General features: G+C 36.8%; 2 long non-coding RNA genes across 2 annotated transcripts; both read right to left on the reverse strand.

Annotated features, from left to right (window-relative positions):
* Positions 1–482: 482 nt before the first annotated feature.
* LOC140014293 (uncharacterized) lies at positions 483–4,151 on the reverse strand. The gene is made up of 2 exons (XR_011821016.1): positions 1,863–4,151; positions 483–664 (listed from the first exon to the last, which is right to left on the reverse strand). It is a non-coding gene; the product is annotated as an uncharacterized lncRNA (long non-coding RNA).
* A 12,005-nt stretch (positions 4,152–16,156) lies between these two features.
* Positions 16,157–20,541, reverse strand: LOC140014376 (uncharacterized). Its single transcript, XR_011821150.1, has 4 exons — positions 20,237–20,541; positions 18,574–18,662; positions 18,120–18,439; positions 16,157–17,090 (listed from the first exon to the last, which is right to left on the reverse strand). It is a non-coding gene; the product is annotated as an uncharacterized lncRNA (long non-coding RNA).
* Positions 20,542–20,943: the final 402 nt, after the last annotated feature.

Genomic DNA, 20,943 nt, shown 5'->3' on the forward strand with positions numbered 1-20,943 from the left:
CATTTTTCACAAATTTAACCCTGCCACCTCTAATGATCAATGTCATAAATTCCCTCATACACCTATATAGAGCACACTTACGCTTATATAATGGTAAAAACAATATCAAACGGCATTTCTTACAAAAATTAAACCTACTTCCCGGAACTTCATCATACCAAATTACTCATAAACATATACCATAAGTGTACAAGCGTAGGTTATACCGGTAACGAGCGTAATCGCCAAACCGCAATCCATGCTGCATCTGAGCCGATTTCAAGAGCTGCAAAACTGTAAATTCACCAAAAAAAAAAAAAAACTAAATTATCACCTCAAAATTAGCTGTCTAGAGCTTTATGGGAGAGTAAATTACCATTGATAGAGAACCTAGGGCTATTAATCTGATCAACGGATTCCGAATTCTGGTTGTCCACATCCATAGCGGAGGAGTTGTTCTCTTTGGCCATATCGTTAATGTGAAATCTCCGTCAGATCTTAAATTTGGCGTCGTCTTTATCGGAATTAGCCCGACGGCTTGAATGTAGGTGGCTTGAAAGATTCTGAAGATGTCCCAAATGCCCCTGGCTCGTGGCACACTGCCGGCGGCGGGGTTTTCTGGTTTAGTCGCTGAGTGAACGTAAATGAAGCCTGCTTGGTCTCGACATAAAAATCCTAGTCTCCCCTGCGTTGTCTACTGTTTAATGTCATAAGGATATAATCGAGCCGAGTCGAGCTCGAGTATCGCTATACTCGAGTATCGCTATACTCGAGCTCGACTCGACTCATATACACAGAAACTCGAGCTCGATCGAGTCTAAAAAATGGATACTCGAAGCTCGACTCGAAGAATTTCCTTTAGGCTCGAGACTCGACTCGATAAGGCTCGACCTTTAGTCAAGCCTTATCGAGTCGAGTCTTATCAAGCTTTTTGACTCGATTTGACCAAAAAATGAGATCAAAGGTGGCTTTTTGGGAAGATTCAAAGGCAAGCTGGATTGCTTGACATGAAACTTTCAAATTCAGCAATTACCCACCAACTAGTGGTGCCCACAAGAGCAGCAAAAAATGGATGATTCTAATTCCTCATATCATAGTTCCTAAGCCACAGTAGGGTAATAAAATCTATACTGCGTAGTTGTAATTTGTAAAATAACTAGAAGCTACTACAAATTAATGAGTTCAAGTAGTTACAAAATAACCCTGAAGCAAATTAAGAGAATATATAAAACCAATCTTTATAGTTCAGCAACTACCAACCCCCGCAAGCCATGAGAAAGCTACAAATATTAGACTGAAAATATGTAAAGAAGCTAGACATATGTAGGCCTTCTACTGGTTTGTAGTTATAAAAGCTAAATTGCTCTCTTCGATATGTTCTAGACTTGCTCCAATGCTTTCCATTACTTATTCAGGAGCTGATTACTTTTATTGAGCTTATTAAGGTGACCTTTCTGCTTATTTATACATAGATGTTTCTTCTTTTACACATTGCAGAAAATTCATATCCAGAATCCTAGGTACAACTTCTGGAGCCGTACTTTCACTAGATGTGCACCAGAGATTGAGAATCTCCACGGACAAGGAGGTAAAATTTTCATTTTAGCAAGTTTTTTCCTTTTTAATTTTTCTAACGGGTAAAAGGTGGAATTTTTCCCCAAGGCCTTAACTTTTAAAGGCTGCACAACTGGAGAGAGCTTTCTTGTGTATAAAATACAAAGCTTATGTTATATCACACCTAATCTAAACTACTACAACAGTTAGAGTTTGCAATTCGAAGCTCAGATTTCGTCCCCTTATCAATTCAGGATAACAAATTTCCTAGTCGATCTTGGCCCATTTTAATGCCAGATACACAGAGCCAAAAACAGAGGAGCACTTACCTAAGCGAGCCAGAGATGAGCAGTGATGAACCAGCGATGAACCAGTGAGATCTTGGTGCTTCGTCTTCGACACTCGGCAGCGATGAACCAGCACGGCAGGACACAGCCGACAGGAGGCGTAGAGCGCGGCGGACTGGCGGAGGCCGGAGAGGCGGAGAGCAGCTTCGATTTGGGAATTGGGACTTGGGAGTGTTAGTGCTGTGAAAGCCCTAGGTGACGGCAGTCACGGCACCATGCAATATTGCAAATTTGCAATGGTTGTTTTCTCACTTGTCATCAGCTGAAGATGAAATCCGACTCTTCCCAAATGAAGTGATTTTGTAATTTTTAATTTATAAATTGGGGCTCCTAAATTATAATACATTCATTATGCTCCTCAATGATTTAAAAATTATTACTGATTTGATCCCCAAATTTATTCATAATTGAACACATTACTTATGTTCAAATCATTTTGTGGTTTAATTGGCATTTATTTGATCACTTATACCTAAAATCCTTGGTCTATGATTTAAGAAACACATAAAAAGTGATTAATTTAAACTAATTTAGTTAGTAGTTACAATGAATTTATAATTTACAATGATTAATAATAAGTAATATTAGTTACAAACTTATAAATTACAATGAATCAATGATTAGTGATAAGTTACATTAGTTACAAACTTATAATTTATTTCAAATCAAAATAAAACTTATTTACTTGATTTGCAACTCACATGCATTCACTTACACAGCTTAGTTATTTTGTCTATACTTAAAGCCATAAGATTAGTAAATAGATAATATGAATTTTAACTTATTTGATCACTTATACCTACAATCCTTAGTCTATGATTTAAGGAACACATAAAAAGTGATTAATTTAAACTAGAATAAACCTTAGACTGTACAATGATTAGTAATAATTTATGAATTTATAATTTACAATGATTAATAATAAGTAATATTAGTTACAAACTTACAAATTACAATGATTAGTGATAAGTTATGTTAGTTACAAACTTATAATTTATTTCAAATCAAAATTAAACTTATTTACTTACATATGTTATTGTGAAAGTCAATACACTAATACATTGATTTGCAATTCATATACATTCACTTACACTGCTTAGTTGTCTTATCTATACTTAAAACCTTAAGATTAGTGAATATGTAATGTAAATTTAGAGTACACTAATACTTGCAAGTTATAGATTACGCATTCAAATATTCAATAATTCAAACATGAATGATGTATCAAATTACCAATATCTAAATTCTAATTACTAATTATGTTTATTGTTTAATATTTAGTATTATACATATATGTATTAATTATTATCTAATTCTAGTCATGTTAGTATGTTACTCATGTATAAAATAATAACTATTATAGTTATCTTATATTGTAATGTATTACTATGCATTATTGTAGTCATATAACAGTTAATAAATACTAAAATAATATAAATATATTGTACATTATTATATATTATTAGTATTATAAGTACATGATATGATGATAATACCATATACTAATTATTATTAATAGCATTTACCTATATAATATAATAAAGTATTAGTAGTATATACTAATACTAAATAGCATTTGTCACTAAATAGCATTAGTAGTATATACTAAATAGCATTTGTCACTAAATAGCATTAGTAGTATATACTAATACTAAATAGCATTTACCTATATAATTTTCATTTCTCACTAATTATGTGTGTGAATACATTTTTTTAAACACACACACACACACACATATATATATATATATCTATTTGATTTTGTTTAATAATAATAGTATAAACACATGTATGTAATTGGGCCCAACTTGTGGGCTATCTTCTCTTTTTGTATGATTATAACTAATATTTACCAATAGAACCTTAATTTGCATATTCTTATTGTATTTTGACCGAAAATAGCTTTATTTGTATACAGGGCACAGCAGCAGTGCAAAATGATGAATTAATCAGCACACCTCTACTTCCAAAGATGTCCTAGAATCTCCCTTAATGGAACACAAGTCTTGAAACAAAGTAGCCCATTTGACTGCTTTTCGCAGCCTACCAATCAGATAGCCACGCTGACGTGCATTTGGACCATCTGGCAGCGTTTTCTTTTCCATAGCATGGCTCCAAGCTCTTTCTCCTGTATAAAGAACCACATGAAGATACCTACAGTGTCCCCAACCACCACGCAGAATCAGGATAGATTAACGACCATTAAGAAATTATTAATGAGAGACAAAACAGCATATTTGTTCTTCAAATAGCAAAAGCGAAATTAAAACATTTACCAACTGTAATGTCAATCAAATTCAACCATTGGTCTTGGCAATCTATTACCTCACTTCAGTGACCATAGAAGCTGTAATCGCCCTTTTACTATATTTACCACGGCCATGCGTGAATTTCAACGACTTGTACAATCTCCTGAGCCGAGCAGTACAGTACCTCCTAAAAAATTTGTAAAAACTGGTCAATTTCACATTCCCTCAATAGTACAACTCTATCACACCACATTTTTCACAAATTTAACCCTGCCACCTCTAATGATCAATGTCATAAATTCCCTCATACACCTATATAGAGCACACTTACGCTTATATACTGGTAAAAACAATATCAAACGGCATTTCTTACAAAAATTAAACCTACTTCCCGGAACTTCATCGTACCAAATTACTCATAAACATATACCATAAGTGTACAAGCGTAGGTTATACCGGTAACGAGCGTAATCGCCAAACCGCAATCCATGCTGCATCTGAGCCGATTTCAAGAGCTGCAAAACTGTAAATTCACCAAAAAAAAAAAAAACTAAATTATCACCTCAAAATTAGCTGTCTAGAGCTTTATGGGAGAGTAAATTACCATTGATAGAGAACCTAGGGCTATTAATCTGATCAACGGATTCCGAATTCTGGTTGTCCACATCCATAGCGGAGGAGTTGTTCTCTTTGGCCATATCGTTAATGTGAAATCTCCGTCAGATCTTAAATTTGGCGTCGTCTTTATCGGAATTAGCCCGACAGCTTGAATGTAGGTGGCTTGAAAGATTCTGAAGATGTCCAAAATGCCCCTGGCTTGTGGCACACTGCCGGCGGCGGGGTTTTCTGGTTTAGTCGCTGAGTGAACGTAAATGAAGCCTGTTTGGCCTCGACATAAAAATCCTAGTCTCCTCTGCGTTGTCTACTGTTTAATGGATTATGACAAGTACTGGAGTCTAATGTGTAATTCAAATTGTTTATGGGTACGTGGACAACAGACTTAAAGCCTAGGGGTCATTGTTAAATTTATCATAGCTTACTAATTTCGTCCATCATTTATATGAATTTAGTATCCACAACTAGTTTCTTCATTTTATTTAGGGAAAATCGTCCAAAACGTCTCTTACATTTTGTAAAATAACTTTTTTCGTCCCTCACTTTTAAAAGTGTAATTTTATATCCCTTACATATTCACATCGGACAAATTTAGTCCCTAACTAGGTTTTCGATCATTTTTTGGCCGGAATCCATCATGTGCAAGGCACATGATCATTTTTTAATGGTAAATTTGTCAAATTATATTTTACATAATCTCATCTATAGTCCAAAATCCGAACATTTTTCATGCCTAAACTCAACCCATCTTGACACCCCATTCATTTTTGCTGCAGTTCCCCTTAGTAATGGAACTGTGACATCTACCACAGCCTTGATTTTGGGATGTCTTCCCTCCTTGCTACCTCCCCTCGAGATGATCACGTCGTCGACTCTATTAAAGACCCTTCCAATTTTCCTTCCAATTTCCTTGGTTAGCCAGTGAATCGGCATATTCCAAATTTCTATCCACATATGTGAGAGGTTAAAGGCATCAGGGTTGTGGTCAATATCTTCTTCCCACTGCTTTATATTGAGAAGTTGGTTGTCCATAACATAAGGTCTTCCCGCCAGGACTCTGTCAATATCCTTTTCTTCTGAGAAGGAAAATTAATACAGATTAAAGCCTACCTCCGTTGCAATCATGTTCCTGGGAAAGCCCCACATGTGGTTCACAAAGTTCTTAATCCCCGTAAAGTTGGCAGATCTTTCTCCCATAACTTTCCCAACTAAACACTTCCTGCAATCTTCCCTTCCATCCTCTGCGTCTTCACTTTCCAGTTCCACTCCCTCATATTCCTTGTTTGATAGCTCAAATTTTTCCAACACGAAAGCAAGTTCATCTGCCATGGCCGAAGTCACTTTAAGGGCATTCCAGAACAAGACCCAGATGACTCCAGTATTCTAGTTCTGTACAAGAAGAGGAAGTTAAGAGTTAGAAAAACAGTAGATAAGAACCAGATGTGTTCAGAAAAAGGACAACCGCTTATCAACAGAAATTTTTTTTAATATTTTTAAAAATAAGACCAGCGAAAGCTTAAAACTTCAAGGACCGAACAAACAGCTCTAGAAAACATGGGCAACTAAAAGTTGAGGAAGACAGTGAACAGATGGGCAAGATCGGGACAATGGCTAAAACTATTATATGACTCTCCTACTGAAAGAGGAGCCAGAACTCTCAAGTGAAGAGGAAAGGCTCTAATTTTTAGAGAGAGGAGCTCTCAAGAAGAGAGAGAATATATCTACACATACCAAACATTCTGAAGGGTCGTGAAAAAAGGCATCGTGTCCCGTGCACATTCCCATCTCAATTCCTTTCTTGCTGTTCATCTAAAATCTCCTCCAAATTTCTTATCCCCTCTGAGCATTTCCAGATTAATCTACATTGAGCCCCTTTTGTGAGAAGCTGCGCGCAGGGGGACTGAAGAGTTCAAGTATCCGATTGTGGATTGGTATATATATATATATATATATTTGCTTGAAGCAATTGTAGTCATAGATTCTCGGCCAAGATTGCCTGAATTTGTTCGGCCTCCGCATCTTATCTTCAACTTTTATAGCGGCAAACAAAACAAATTTAGTGAAACTCCAACAAGGTTGGTTTGGTTGCCAAGGATTTGCATGTTGTCGAGCTGCTGCTAAGGTTAGAATTTTCCTCCCTATCCTACAACCGTGTTCATGAATTGTGGTTGTTTGCCCTATTTTCCGATTCCTTTGGTCAATTAGGTGTTTGGCTGCACTATAGCTGACAATAAATTTCTAGAACTCTTAACGCCTTATAACTCATTTCTTCCCCTGTTATGGTGAGACTATAGTAGCACCACCAATTTTATTGTACGTCCTATGTATTACCAAAGCTAATTGCTCGGCCAATTAGCTTAGCAATCATTTCTTGCTTCCCCATATTATCCGTGTATTTGTAGTGTGCTTGTTCAGGTGTTCCATACTATGAGCTACTGTTGGTTCTTGAATATTCGATAAATGCCCAACAAACACCGGAAGTCATTGCCTAGACCAACCACTCTTGCTAGAAGTTCTGAGATTTCTTTTGTCAACTCTGTTATGGACTCTAATGACTATATCGAGTGTCTAGTGAACTATTTCAGAGTAAGTTCATTATTCTGGCAAGCCCCCCGTTTTTTACTTCCAATCCCACCCCTGAAAATGGAACCCAAATTCCATGCCACTTTTGTGATATGGATCGATGCTAGTACAAATTTTTTTTTTCCATTTGTAACTTATACCCCAAATGATTTTGTTGTATTAACCACTTCTCTCCATATGCCTTGCTCTGCCTCAATGCTTCCCATGTTTCCCACTAATCATTACCTCATTCTTTGGACTGCTGCCAACTTCGTCATGCAAAACAAATGCTTCGAGACCACAGCATTCCAAAAGCTTACTGGGATGAAAATATGGAGATTTTGCTCTGCATGACCTACGTTGAGTGGAGAAAGAGTGGGGAGTAGTACTCAAACATGGCATTCGAAGTGAATTGGATGAAATTGGCTGCACACCTTAATGCAACCTGGAGCCAGCTGTATGGCTGGAGTGTTTACCATTCAAAGTTCACTCAATTGAAAAGAATTTGGCATGTATATGCCAAGTTAAAGGGTTTACGTTTATCATCTGAAACTCGCATTGGATAGGATGCGAACAGGAGGTGCTTCTTGGATGATTCGCAATGGAATAATTTGCAAATGATAATTATGTTGTTGTTTCTTCTTAACCAAACAAGTATTGATAATTGTTACTTTTGTTCATCTGCCTAATCTACAATTTGGTATATCTTCCTTTTGTTGCTACGTTACTTCATGGGTACATACGACTGTTATTCTTTGGATATGTTGATATATTTGGTCCAGTACTTTCCAATGTTTGGTTATAGGTGGTCACATCTCCCTAAAATAAAAAAGGTGAAATAGTTGGGGGGAACATGACCTAGTGGCTACTTTTAAAGTAGGCATGTATTTCTTTATTCTGGTGTTAATATACATTCATGTGACTTATTGCTTCCACCTATATATTGCCACCTATCATGTAGTAACAAAATAAATTCCTACATTTCATGCCTGTCTTAGTAATTGTACTTTTTGCTACACCAATAATCAGAGGTATGGGTGATTAGCTACTACATTGCCTCAACTCTAAGAAGCTGGAAAATTTGTCTTCATTCACCCAAAGTTTGCTGCCTTTTTGTAGCTATATACACCGCATTGTGCTGCCTTCAATAAATATCTATTAAGTGGAACACTTGTACAGCAAAGTGCAGCACTAGAGTATGCCCAGAATTCACATTAATGTGCAACTATCTAGCATGGCATTTGCATGTTAGCACTTGAGGGTCCAAGTATACCAAGCAACCCACCTCCCATGAACATTTTTTTTACCATTTTCCATGGATAAGTTGTTGTTTCGCTTTTATTTCTTTCACTCCACTGGCGGCTTTGCTCTGTCTTATTTTAGTCCACAACTAAGTCTTATTTCTTGTTTGTTGTTTTCTATTATTGTAGTCAGAGTAGTAATGGTACTACGCCAAATATGATATATATTTGGATGGTATTTGAGCCTTAAACTTCCATAATTTGTTTCCAACTTATATACAGGAAAATCAGAATTATAAGAACTTTAGATATTGTCAGTGCGTTGACAAATATGCTATGTCAGAGGTCTTGAAAGGAAAAACCACCATTGGGAGCCAAGCGCATTCTTCTACAGTTCCGCCATCCCAAATCATAAGGCAACACCAAGCTCTATTTGTTGTAGGCCGGTCTTTCTCAAATCTAGACGATGACACGTATGTCCTTGAGTCGGACGCACACATGCACCACGATTCCAAATTGGCTGGCAAGCAACCAGCTAGCAGTCAAGGGGGTACAAGCTCAATGCAAGGATCCCGAGAAAGCAAGTCCAATAGGAGCTAAGATAATAATCCGTTCTTCAAGTGTGCAACGTCGCTGACCAACTTAGCCTCAGCTAAACTCAAGATTAAAGATTGCCGGGAATGTGAATTTGAAAAATTCGTCGTTAGCATGGGAGCTCAAGTCATTGAATCTTTTGAAGGTGCACACCCTGGGAGAAAGGTAACTGATGTGCTGAATCTTGAGGACGACAAGATGAGAAAGACGTTTCTATGCCTTAATCGACAGCTTCAGGAATACTGGTTGAATTCATTGGACATTACCCCCTAGAATGATACTGGAGAACATTAGATCAAAACCAATGCATGTCCTTCATTTACCTTTTTTTCACTGTCTAATGGCTTGTCGCATGTGCATTGACTGAACGGGTTTTTTCATGTGTGGTGTGTGAGAACATTTGAGTCAATCGCATTTGTACTATCTTACCAAAAATGTGGCACTTGATCATTTGGTTCACCTATGTACATTTACCTCTTATTTTTTTAATAAAAGATTCGGCCTTTCATTCTTGGCTACCATCCTATCAAAAATAAAAACTAAATTATTATTATTTTTTAGTGTAAACAGGAGGACTTGAATCCGAGACCTCTCACTTACACTCCCTCCCCCGTACTACCCAACCCATCAAGATTAAATTTAGGTTGAAGTGATGGCTGGATACTTCAACTCTAACAAGTCTATTTGTTGTAATGTCACTATCTGAAAAGTATAAATCTAATTAACGACCAATAATCATGGACAATATGGATGAAATGCACAAGTTAGTTAATGAATGATTGCTGCATGTTTGTTACGAAACTTCAAGTATAAAGTAATTAGTCCTGGGAGAATTGGTCCTGGGACATGCAATTGGTTATTTGATTGCCCAATGATACATCTCTATCATTATACTTGTTTACCTAATGCTTTTATGTGGTGCATTTTAACGGCAATAATCATGCAACAGAATAAATAAAAGTATAGGCTCCCATGTTGTTGCCCCATTGCAGGTAGTTCCAACAATTTGCTTATCTCCCGAATCGTTTGTGAATATGGTAAGAAGTCTGCATTATTAAATTTGGACAATGTAAAGGAGAGACACGGTCCTGCCTCAGTGTGGCAGCCTTATTCCATCACTTGGAATCATAGAGAACGCAAGTGGACACTGGCAACACTGAAAACATCTAACAAATCCAAACCCAAACACATGCTAATATATTTACAATTAGAGACCATGAAATGACTTCCCTGGCGAACACAAACTGGCGATTTGATATGGCGTGCATTGATGCTAGACTCATCTTTGCGTTTCAGTTTTCTCAGTTGGTTGTACAAATTCAACAAAGCTAATGTGAGTTTTCATTCGGGAATTTGAATTTGATCGTCTTGTCTTTTCAAACAGTTGCAGTTGCGTGAGATGCCTTAGCAAGCAATGTATGTGGTGCTTTAATTCTACTATATGAGACAGATTGCATCCCCTTTAAAAGGCGATGTATGTGGTGTGCTCAGTGCACCCGTCACTTTTCTGATAAGTAAGTGTAGCTAAACTAAGGTTTGTTTGGACAGTAGATTATTTGAAATTATTTTTAGCTTACTATTTAAGATTGCGTAAATTTGAAATAGGCGTTTGGATAGTAAATAAATCATGTAAATTAGCGTTTGGACAGGTGCTCATTATTGAATGTATTCAGTTGACTTTGACTTCGAAAATTTTGACTTTGACTTTAAAAGTTTTAACTTTGTGGTTGATTTAGGTTAAACCAATGCATACTTAATATAGACGGTACAAATTAATTTAGCTGTGGGAACAAAAGGCCATTTTAAGTACACCCCAAACATGGATTGTACTTTTACAAACAATTACAAATCGATTAATTCGATGAACACCTAACGGCATCATCGCTCCCGTGCTGCGTATATTTGAGTCGCTATGTAGTCTCGTGCAGCCTTCCATTCCGCCAGCTCTGCAGGAGATACGTTTAATGCGAACGGCTGAGGTACTGGCCCTACTACTTCTGGCTCTTCAGTCGAGTACACGTCTTCTGATTCGAATCGTTGAAAATGGGTATCTTTCGGTTGGTGTATCCTTAAAAAGTTGTGCAACGCACAACAAGCAATGACTATAGTTATTTGAGTGCTCATGTAGAAATTATCTATCGGACCCTTTAAAAATTTGAATCTTTTCTTCAGCACACCAAATGTGCGCTCAATGACATTGTGAAGCTGCGAATGTCGAGTATTGAACAAGGTTTTTGTCGGAGATTCGGGGCCCATGTTCTTATACGGGGGTATGAAACTAGGAACATTCCTATATGCCGCATCAACTAAGTAGTATTGGCCTAATTAAAAAAGTTGGTACAGTTAATAAACGTGATAAAAGCAGGAGTTTAGCAAATAAAGCATGGCATTTATTGACTTGAAAAATTGGGACCATTAATTACCCGGTTGCAGCAGTGGAAAATTGGACGGATATGCTAATGTAGACTCTAATACTCGCACATCATGTGCACTTCCCTCCTATCCAGCATACACATAGATGAAGCGCATGTCATGGTCACACACTGCCAGAACATTTTATGATTGAAACCCGTGCCGGTTTGTATATGCCATTTGCTTGCCTATCGAAGGACAAGCATGGATGTGGGTGTCATCCATCGCTCCTACGGCATCCTAATATTCATGCAAAATATATAATCATCTGTTTTGAATTAACTTACTATATCGAGCCAAGAAATACTCTTCTTTCTCACATTACCTTGAACCATGGATAAAAATTAGTTGAGTTTGCAATTCGTGGATGAACTACAGTCTGGTCATCCGGTCATATTATTTCAACTGCAAATAGACACAGGCCTCGGAGCACTTTTTTTATATTTCGGTTAATCGTTTCGATGGATCGATCAAAATAGTTCCCAACACACGGTGCGTATGCTTGTGGCTGACCAACATTAAAGTCATAGCTAGCGCCTCCTGTATGGGCACACGCTGTTGGTAGTTGTGTGGAACGTACTGTTTCCAAACAAGGATATCGGACAGTTGCAAGAAATTATCAACCGTGATACACATGTTGCCTATTGATCGTCTATGATGACCGTAGAGTGATCGCTCCATCCACTGTCTATCGGTGAATGAGTCATCATATTGCGGAAATGGTTGATTGTTTGTTACATGTGCAAGAGACGAATGCATTAACATTAACGAGGCACTCATAAGAAGTAAGGCCTCATCTTCCTTGTCTTGTCTCATGCGATCCGAATTGCGTCCCCTAGCACCACGGCAATTGTTCCAGGCCATGATATCTGAGTATATATCTGTATATATTTTTACATATGTGTGTTCATGTGTGTATATCTAATTTCATAAATTTGTTTATATATGTGTTCGTATACATATTTAAAATGTATATACTAGACATAAAATGTCTTTAACTTAAAGTATGAAATTGTACATAAACGTCCCATCAGAGTCTATGAATTTGTTTCACACCAATTAAATGAAAGCAAGAGTAGCTTTATGGAATTCAACATACGTTAGCAATATGACTTTCATATCACTATTGTTAATAATTTAGTAATGTGACAATCCTTTCCTACCAACCTCACCAACGGAAAATTTTTCTTCTTCTAAGATTATTAATTAGCTTTCAAGAAGGTCATATTCTGATTAGCATTTGAAGTGAAATTCTTTCAAATAAATTTGAAATAATATTCAAGTTCAAAAAGTGAGCCACGGTAATTTTCAATATAATTACTCAAATAATCTATGCGCGGAAGGCTCTTTCTTGCTAAAATAAGTTTAGAAACTAATTTAAGAAGAATTTGTTCTTGAAATAGTCTCGTAACTAATTTTAGGTACGTCCAAAATTAGTTTAAAACAGCTCTATAATTGTATTAACTTGTGCACGGGACAATAGAGACTAGAGAATTTTATAAAATTTATATGTTAGGAGGGGGCGGGGGATGAGTTATTTCAAGTCAGTTCGTTAAATTTCACATGCATAAGATAGTACTCTAATTCAGCACGTAAGCAATACGGAGCCCGTGATGACATCAGTTCATCTTCAAATTGATAAGATCTAGTTAGTTCTTAAAAGATTTCTAGTCAAATGCTATATCATGCTTCTTTATTTCCTAACCAAGTGGGTACAAACGTAGTAGTGCACTGCAAGTTCCACCTAAAAAAAGACTTATAAATTAAAAGTTGGATTCGTACTACCACAAAAAGATCTATCTCATTATCCAGCCATAGCTATAACTTCTAACTGCTACTTTGAATCGTAATACCTCAAATAACTGCCACTTTGTTCTGATATCACTTTGAACATGAAAATATGAATCACTTTACACGATACATGTACAATGCATTAAATGAGAGTATAAACGATTCCTATACATGAACTAAATAACCACAGAAATGAATTTAGATTGCACTATTATAAAGAGACCGCTACTACTTACCTCGCTTCCACTGGCACACCACGTACAGAACAGTTTGCCACACTATCTGTCCACACAGAGAAGCACGTACACAATCAACTGTAACGCTACTTTGGGAGGAGAAATGGCTGACTATTCGTCTTGGTAAGGTGCCTCGAACTTTTCGTTCTTATGATTTTTGGAGTAGCGAGGTGCTCTGCAAGTTCTTAAGGTAGTATGATATATTTATTGGGGTGAATGGCTGATCTGCATTGCGATGCATTTGGGTTATCGTACTACCATAAAAACTTCCACCGCAATTTTCACTTTATGGTGGTATGATATGTTTGGTCTACAGGTCTTGGGATGCAGATTAGCACATGTATTTCCACAATTTGTGACCCCTGTAGTACACATGTATAAGTGCTAGTGCATACCTGCAGACATGACAAGTCCCTGAATATTTGCAAGTGGAAACATACAAGTTCATCACACTTCTACTTTTCAGACTTCTGTAGACCAGCAAAAGCAAAAATCACTAACGTATAAAACCTATCTCCACTATGCTTGGTAGGGAGTCTGGCCCCATAGAACTAATTATTTCAGCCTGGCCCCAAGGTCCGAATTATTTCAGCCACGCTCAAGCATACATTTTACACTTGAACAGCCTCCCTATGGGTATAAAAACTGCGAAGGGCAGTAGGCATTAGTGGCGTAGGGAAATAGGCACAGCAACAAAGCAGAAGCATTAGTGGAAGTTGCTCCTTAGTGGTCACCTCGTTGTACCATTGCTTTAGCACTTGCTTGAATTTGAAAAGCATCTAAACATTTTGAAGGCCCACAAAATATGAAAGTGCATTTGCAAGATCTAATTTTTGCTTTGTTCTTTGAAGTCCCCTGTCAAAGTGACTGTTGTGAGTTATGATGAATTAGAAAAACTAGCCAAAAGAGTTATGCTTGAGAGCGAAGCAAATGACCTCCTGGCGTGGTCCATTTTTTTGTTATCGTTTTGGATCAAGTTTCTCATATTTCGGTTTCAAACCAAAAAGTGCAGTGACCAATAAATTTTTAGTAGTATCAAGTACTTTTATATCCGAATTGAGATATGTAGAGATATGCAAAATCAAAGAAAATTGATATGTAGCAGCCAATAATATATGAATTGTAAATATATATTGTGCCAAAATTCGTATTTTTTGTTTAAAGATTTACAATTATAAGTTTATGGTGTAAAACCTTTCCATGACATGTTAAGCTTATTTATTAGGAAACAATTATCTTTCATAACTGCTTTAGGCCCTAATCCACTTGGGTGATGGTTAGGCCTAAAATCCATGTGGTGGCTCCAACTTTTTGAATCTTATCAAATAAAAGTTTCATCTTCTTCTTGATGCATTTATACATGTTGGCATATTTGATATAAGTTTTAATTTCCCCCCCCCCAAATAACGATACTTGAAATACAACATAAAAAATTGATAAGACGAAAGAAAAATTTAGGCCAGCAATTCCCCAATAAACTAGTCGTCTAGCTAGATTACGAACTTTAAGATTTGTGCATTAGAAGGCCAACAACTCGAAAATGCTAAAATTTGCAATCGATTTAACTAAATCGGGGAAACAAATAACCATAAATAGTTAAAATGAACAATTATCTTTATGTTTTTCTTATTAAGTTAGCCATTTAAGGTCTATAAAGTTGAAAAAATATGACTTGTGTACTTGTAGAGCAATCATTTTACAAAGGAAATTAATCCAAAAAGTTGTGCTTATTATTTGATGAATTAACTAATTAATCCTTCATGTTTTATTTAATTCATCAAATTTGCATTCCAAAACTCCCGTAAACAACTTTTTAGTTTTTATATTCAATTCATTATTTTATTGATTACAAATAGAACCATCCCACACAGTCTACACTAGGGCTGCAAACGAATCGATCCGCTTGCGAGCGACTCGAATCGAAATCGAGTTCGAGCTGGCTCGAATCAAAATCGAGCTCAAACTCAAGTTCAAAATATTTAACTCGTTAGCTCGCGAGCCAACTCGAGAGTTCGAGTATATATATATATATAATATTTTTTATTTTTTTTATTTTAAGTATATGTATTTTTTTTATTTTAAGTATATATATATTTTTTATTTTCTTATTTTAATAGTAAAATTACATATATATCCTTAAAATTTTATTATTTATTAAGAAAAAAATTATTTTATTTATTTTTTTAAAAAATAAAATAATTATTTTTATTTTTTTCGAGCTCGAGCTCGGTTCGAATTGATTCGAGTCGAGCTCAAGCTTTAAATTGCCGGCTCGTCGAGATCGAACTCGAGTTCGAGTTTGGTAAAATTTAGTCGAGACTCGACTCGATTAGCCCAAATCTCGACTCGACCCGACTCGTTTGCAATTCTAGTCTGCACTGCTGCTCAAAGAAGATAGGTACTGGACTGGCGGCAGTAGCCTTAGTGCTTAATTTTGCAGGCATTCCAACTAGCACTTCATTTGTTATGAAGGTACTGAAACAAAAAAAAAATGAGATGAATGAAGAGCTTCTGTCCTGTTCTGCACCCTAGAATATATTAAACCAAAAGCCAGAGGAAACACAACAAACATCTGACATAAAATATAACCAAATGCGGTTTACTTATACATAGCGGTAAAAATAATCTGAAATTGTAACCACGAAACAAATCCCTATCATGACTCTTAAAGACAATACATATGTTTTATTTTCTATGTCCTCAGAAAGCCTACTCTCAAAGCCAACGTGGGGTAGGCTTATACACACCAAAGAGTAAAGAGTAACTGACTCCAACAAGTAAAGAGTAAAGAGTAACTGACTCCAAAGTCTCAGTAACAACATATACAATAATAATAGTTCTCAAAATACGTTAGTTTTCAGCAGCCACAACTCAAGCCAAACCTTTCTCTTGCATCAACTTAACAATATAGCCGTATCGGTTAGTTGCAGAAGCTCGAAGGAATATAACGCGCTCACACTTTTTTTCATTATTCGCATAATGATAATTAGCGTGTATTCTCCATTCCGACGGAATCTCCGTTGTATTGATCATATCCTGGCACTGGATTACGTTATAGAGGGACTCGAACTCCATCCTACTCCGTCTGTCCTCAAGTACAACTTCGGAGTAATTTTCAATTTTGCTAATAGCATCCTCAAGACCAGTAGATGACCTCATAGATTTTGACCTTCTAGTTCCCTCCGGTTCACCATTGGTCCCTAGGTTTAACGCTGACCTTTTACCTCCAACTGCCCCTGGAACTGGCGACACATAGTACACGTCATCTTCATCCCCTTGGTCGCCCATGTTCGCTGGATCAGGGGCCCTCGAGATAGAGGCTTTACTTTTTTCCTTCCGACTCCTAGCAGAAGTGTTGGCCCTTTCACAGCGAGGCGGTTCCGATGGTACTACCTCACTTGCAAATTGGGCACGGCTGTCTGTGGCTTGTCTTCCAAGCAGTAATGGTGTCAGCCGATCATACCAGTAGCAGGAGTTCTCCTTTTTGAATTCAGTATACGCCGCATTAGACTAATGAAATGCAAATCTGTAGTCAGCACGAAGGAAAGATATGTGCAATACTACTTAACTACTGAAATAGATAGTTCGTATATGCAATAGAGATGCATTTCAGTTAATATACGAGTCGGCAAAATTGAACCAGAAAATGTGTTGATTAAAGCCCCTACTAGTATCCATTATGTACTGTTGTCACAAGATAATAAAGACTAAAACTAATTGTAAGGCAGCAAAGTGAACACATATGGACAATATGGCTACTGAACCATTCATACAATTGGTAAACGCATATTTCAAGCCACAAATGCTGGAAGAATGGATAGCAATATTCAGTCAAAGGTAGTGGTTTCAAAACAATAACTGTGCATGTCATTTCTTATATGACCCCTACCGAAAACAGGCCCTTTGCGTACAAAAACATATTCACATGATGGAAGTCATTAATATTATTTAATATTTGGGGGTTATATATCAATGGCTGCTGCAATCTACAATTTTTAACTTGAAAAAAATGAGCTGTAGCCATAGAAGTAATGTGGATGAATCTGGTTGAAGTAGATAGCAGTAGCGAACAAATCCCAAGTAGTCACGTATGGAAATTCTTATGCAAGTAGTAGCAGCCACCACCTACAGTAGTGTATGATAGCTTGATTTTATCACAGTTAAGACCAACTACTTGGTGAGCCTAGTTCTTATAGCATATAGTTTTCCCACTTTTCAGTTATGCCCCATCTGTCTCTCAAGTTCATGCAGTTCTAGTGCTTCAAAGGAGACAGTCAAACAGAAATCCAAACTTTAACAAGCCAATATCACCAAGACACATCTACTTAAGCATCGAATCAGCTAATAGCAAAAACTATCCTCACCAAGACTATCCGCCAAAAGTAAAATAATAAATAGCAGCAGTGGCAGCAATAGGAATTCGAAACAGTGCAACTATTAACAAAATTCCAGAAATGGGAATTCCTCTATTGCAGCACTAAGCATTCAATGTGCATCGTAAGGAAGTAAATTAACAAATAAAGGATTAAAAGTCCATACCTGCACCAAGTTTTCCCAATGTTCATCATCAGTAGTAAAGCAGTAGGTGTCCGCACTCTACCCAACCCCGGTCTCTGCTTTTGATGATATCCCACGCAGATTGCAGAACATGTCCCATTTCTTCTTGATGTGATAGAATCTAGTCTGCAGCTGTTGGCCAGTGACAAGCTTCCATTACTCACCAAATGTGTTGCCAACTGGTCGTAGTTTGTCTCTAGCAATTTCCTGTTGTCCCACCAGTTATTTTTCCTAAAACTAACATAGGCTATGAGGAAAGTTTCATCCATTGCATCGGTCCATTGAATCCTAGAGGCCATTTGCTGAAAAGCGTGGGAAAAAATGTATTTCAGAAATGGATATGTCTACAATACTTTAAAGTGCTTTGGAAAAAATAAAGCGACAAATAATAGGTGGGATAAATCAGGTCAAGCAGGGATAGTGCGAATTGACTTGCCTCAACGTAGGTGGACAGGCAGTCGATGTAGTTGTTGGAAGCAGTTGACGAACGAAAGGAGCAATCGGAAGTACAGCTAACAGGTGAGGCTACAAAATGGGATACATAACTGGTAAGACTAAATCAATTAAGAGCGAAATTTATTCGACCATACATATGGACATGGAAGAAGGACATTTAATCGCAAAAAGGCTTCTTCCTCTTGTCAGCGGTCATAACCAAAGAGCTAACAACGGCACACACAAATAAGGTGGCAGTAGGTGGACATATAAATTATTATTCATCAGATACACAAAGTCAATAGTTTACAATTTTCGTTGTTGTTCAGATTTACAATGACTGCCAAAACATTAATGATTGGAACCTTTTTAAGATAAACACCTGCTTGTTTTTCAGACCCTGAGCTACTTGCTGAGATAATCTCTCTTAAGGATAATAATTCTTGTATTTAAATGTTTTTTGTTCTGTTTGCCTGTTTCTCCGATTACCTAGACATTGTATAGGTTACAATTAGCTTCCAATGCATATAGAATGTTGTGAGGCTTTACAAAAGTTCCATTATAAAGTTAACATTAAGTTGCATTAATAGATAGTTAGAATCCTGCTAACTCATATGATATCTTGAGATTGTCTTGATATTTTGGCAGATTGAACTTTCCCAGATATGTCACTGCTTCCTCTTGAAGAATTAGTGATTGACATGCTTCATATTATAATCAACAATTACAATAAGTTTGTGCTTCAGAAGTCTCCGTATTTAGTATTTTACCGGTGGATCTTTTTTTCCTTCAAATTTTTGTTTATGCTATGTGTGTTGTAGTTGTTTTCTCTATATTTTTGTTTTGTAAGTTCAGTATTTTCTACTCTTTTGTCAATCTATAGTTCACTTGTCGCCTTATTCATTTCAGAAGGATCTAGTTCTTTGCATGCATTCTGTTTTCCTCAAATTGCTGCATCTCTGTCCTTTTGTTCACAGGTGTCATTACTGTGCTGATGCTTTAACAAAACGCTCAACCAAATGACTTGGTGGCCAGAAACACAATGGAGTGACTTGTGTAATCAAATTTTGTGAAGAGACTATACATTTATCTATTAGTCTGGGACTCCTACGATCGCAAGCTTTCTGCTGCAGCTGCTGCTGTATAAACTTTAATGCCTGATTGGATCATACATGAACGACATATCACTAAGAATTGCTTCCAGATTGTAGTAAGAAAAGGTTTTGTACATTATACACCGGGGTTGGACTAAACTGTATTAGCAGAATAAATCTCCTAATGCTCTTTTAACAAGAAGAGATGAAATTTGGTGAAGCCTGCAGTTGAAAACAATCAGGATAGTTTCACGGCCTCACGCTTGTTGAGGATATCTAAATCTATTTCATAGTACTAAATCTATTTCATGGACATCCTTAAATTACGAGAAACCTGACCTCCTTCCTTTAATCCGGTGGTTAATAGAGTTATACCCCAATCTAAATATTTATTTTACCCATGGCATTTATGCCCAATATTTATTTTTTGAGTCTCTAATCTTTAGCCTTAATTTAAAAGTTAAGTTGTTAAACATTCATATCACTCCCACGCAGAGTATTTTGGCACTTTTTCTGTTTGAGGCATGACAATTAATCAGAAATAGTTGGCAGAAAATCGAAAGAACATACCTGCCAGAGAGCATGCCGGAATCACCGCTGGAGTGTGGCAAGTACAAATCGCAGCTGGAGTGTTGCAATTAAGAAGCTGAATGAAAGCCCATCACCTTCTTAAACGCAAGCAATTCAAATTGGGAAGTTAATGTTCACCGACAATGCGACCTGGCTGGATGTGGTCGAAGTTTGATGACCGTTCCGAGCTAGATGAAAATGGGCAAAATATGGGAGAGGAAGGGAACACGTGAAGCCTGTCAGTTCTTTGAGGAGTAAATGGCTTTACTCCTGCCACCAACGGTTACTTTTACTTCACATTTGGAAAAAGCCAGCCAGGTCGTATTATTTGTTGTGTAGTAAGTATTTTGTACAAAAAGCTGCTGACATGCAGGAATCCAATGTGGGTCAAATTGGGGAATGATTATTTTATCCAGTCCAAACAATTATTTTCTAAAAGGTTAAGTTGCAAACTAAATCTACAGTCCAAACAGTCCCTATATTTTTGTTATCAAGCCTCATACCCTTCTAGAAATGGATAGTGATAGGATGCAATTTTGCCATTTATTTTATATTTAATTACCCCTATTGCCTTACCAAATATGGATTAATTGTCAGATTTTACTCACTTTTAAAAATTTGTAATTATCGCAGGGAGTGGAACAAAATACCATAAAAAGATACCAATTTGTCGATAGTCAACAAAAGAGTTTGAGTAGCAGTCAACA

The sequence above is a fragment of the Coffea arabica genome, chromosome 9c (assembly GCF_036785885.1).
Source record: "Coffea arabica cultivar ET-39 chromosome 9c, Coffea Arabica ET-39 HiFi, whole genome shotgun sequence".
Lineage (NCBI taxonomy): Eukaryota > Viridiplantae > Streptophyta > Magnoliopsida > Gentianales > Rubiaceae > Coffea > Coffea arabica.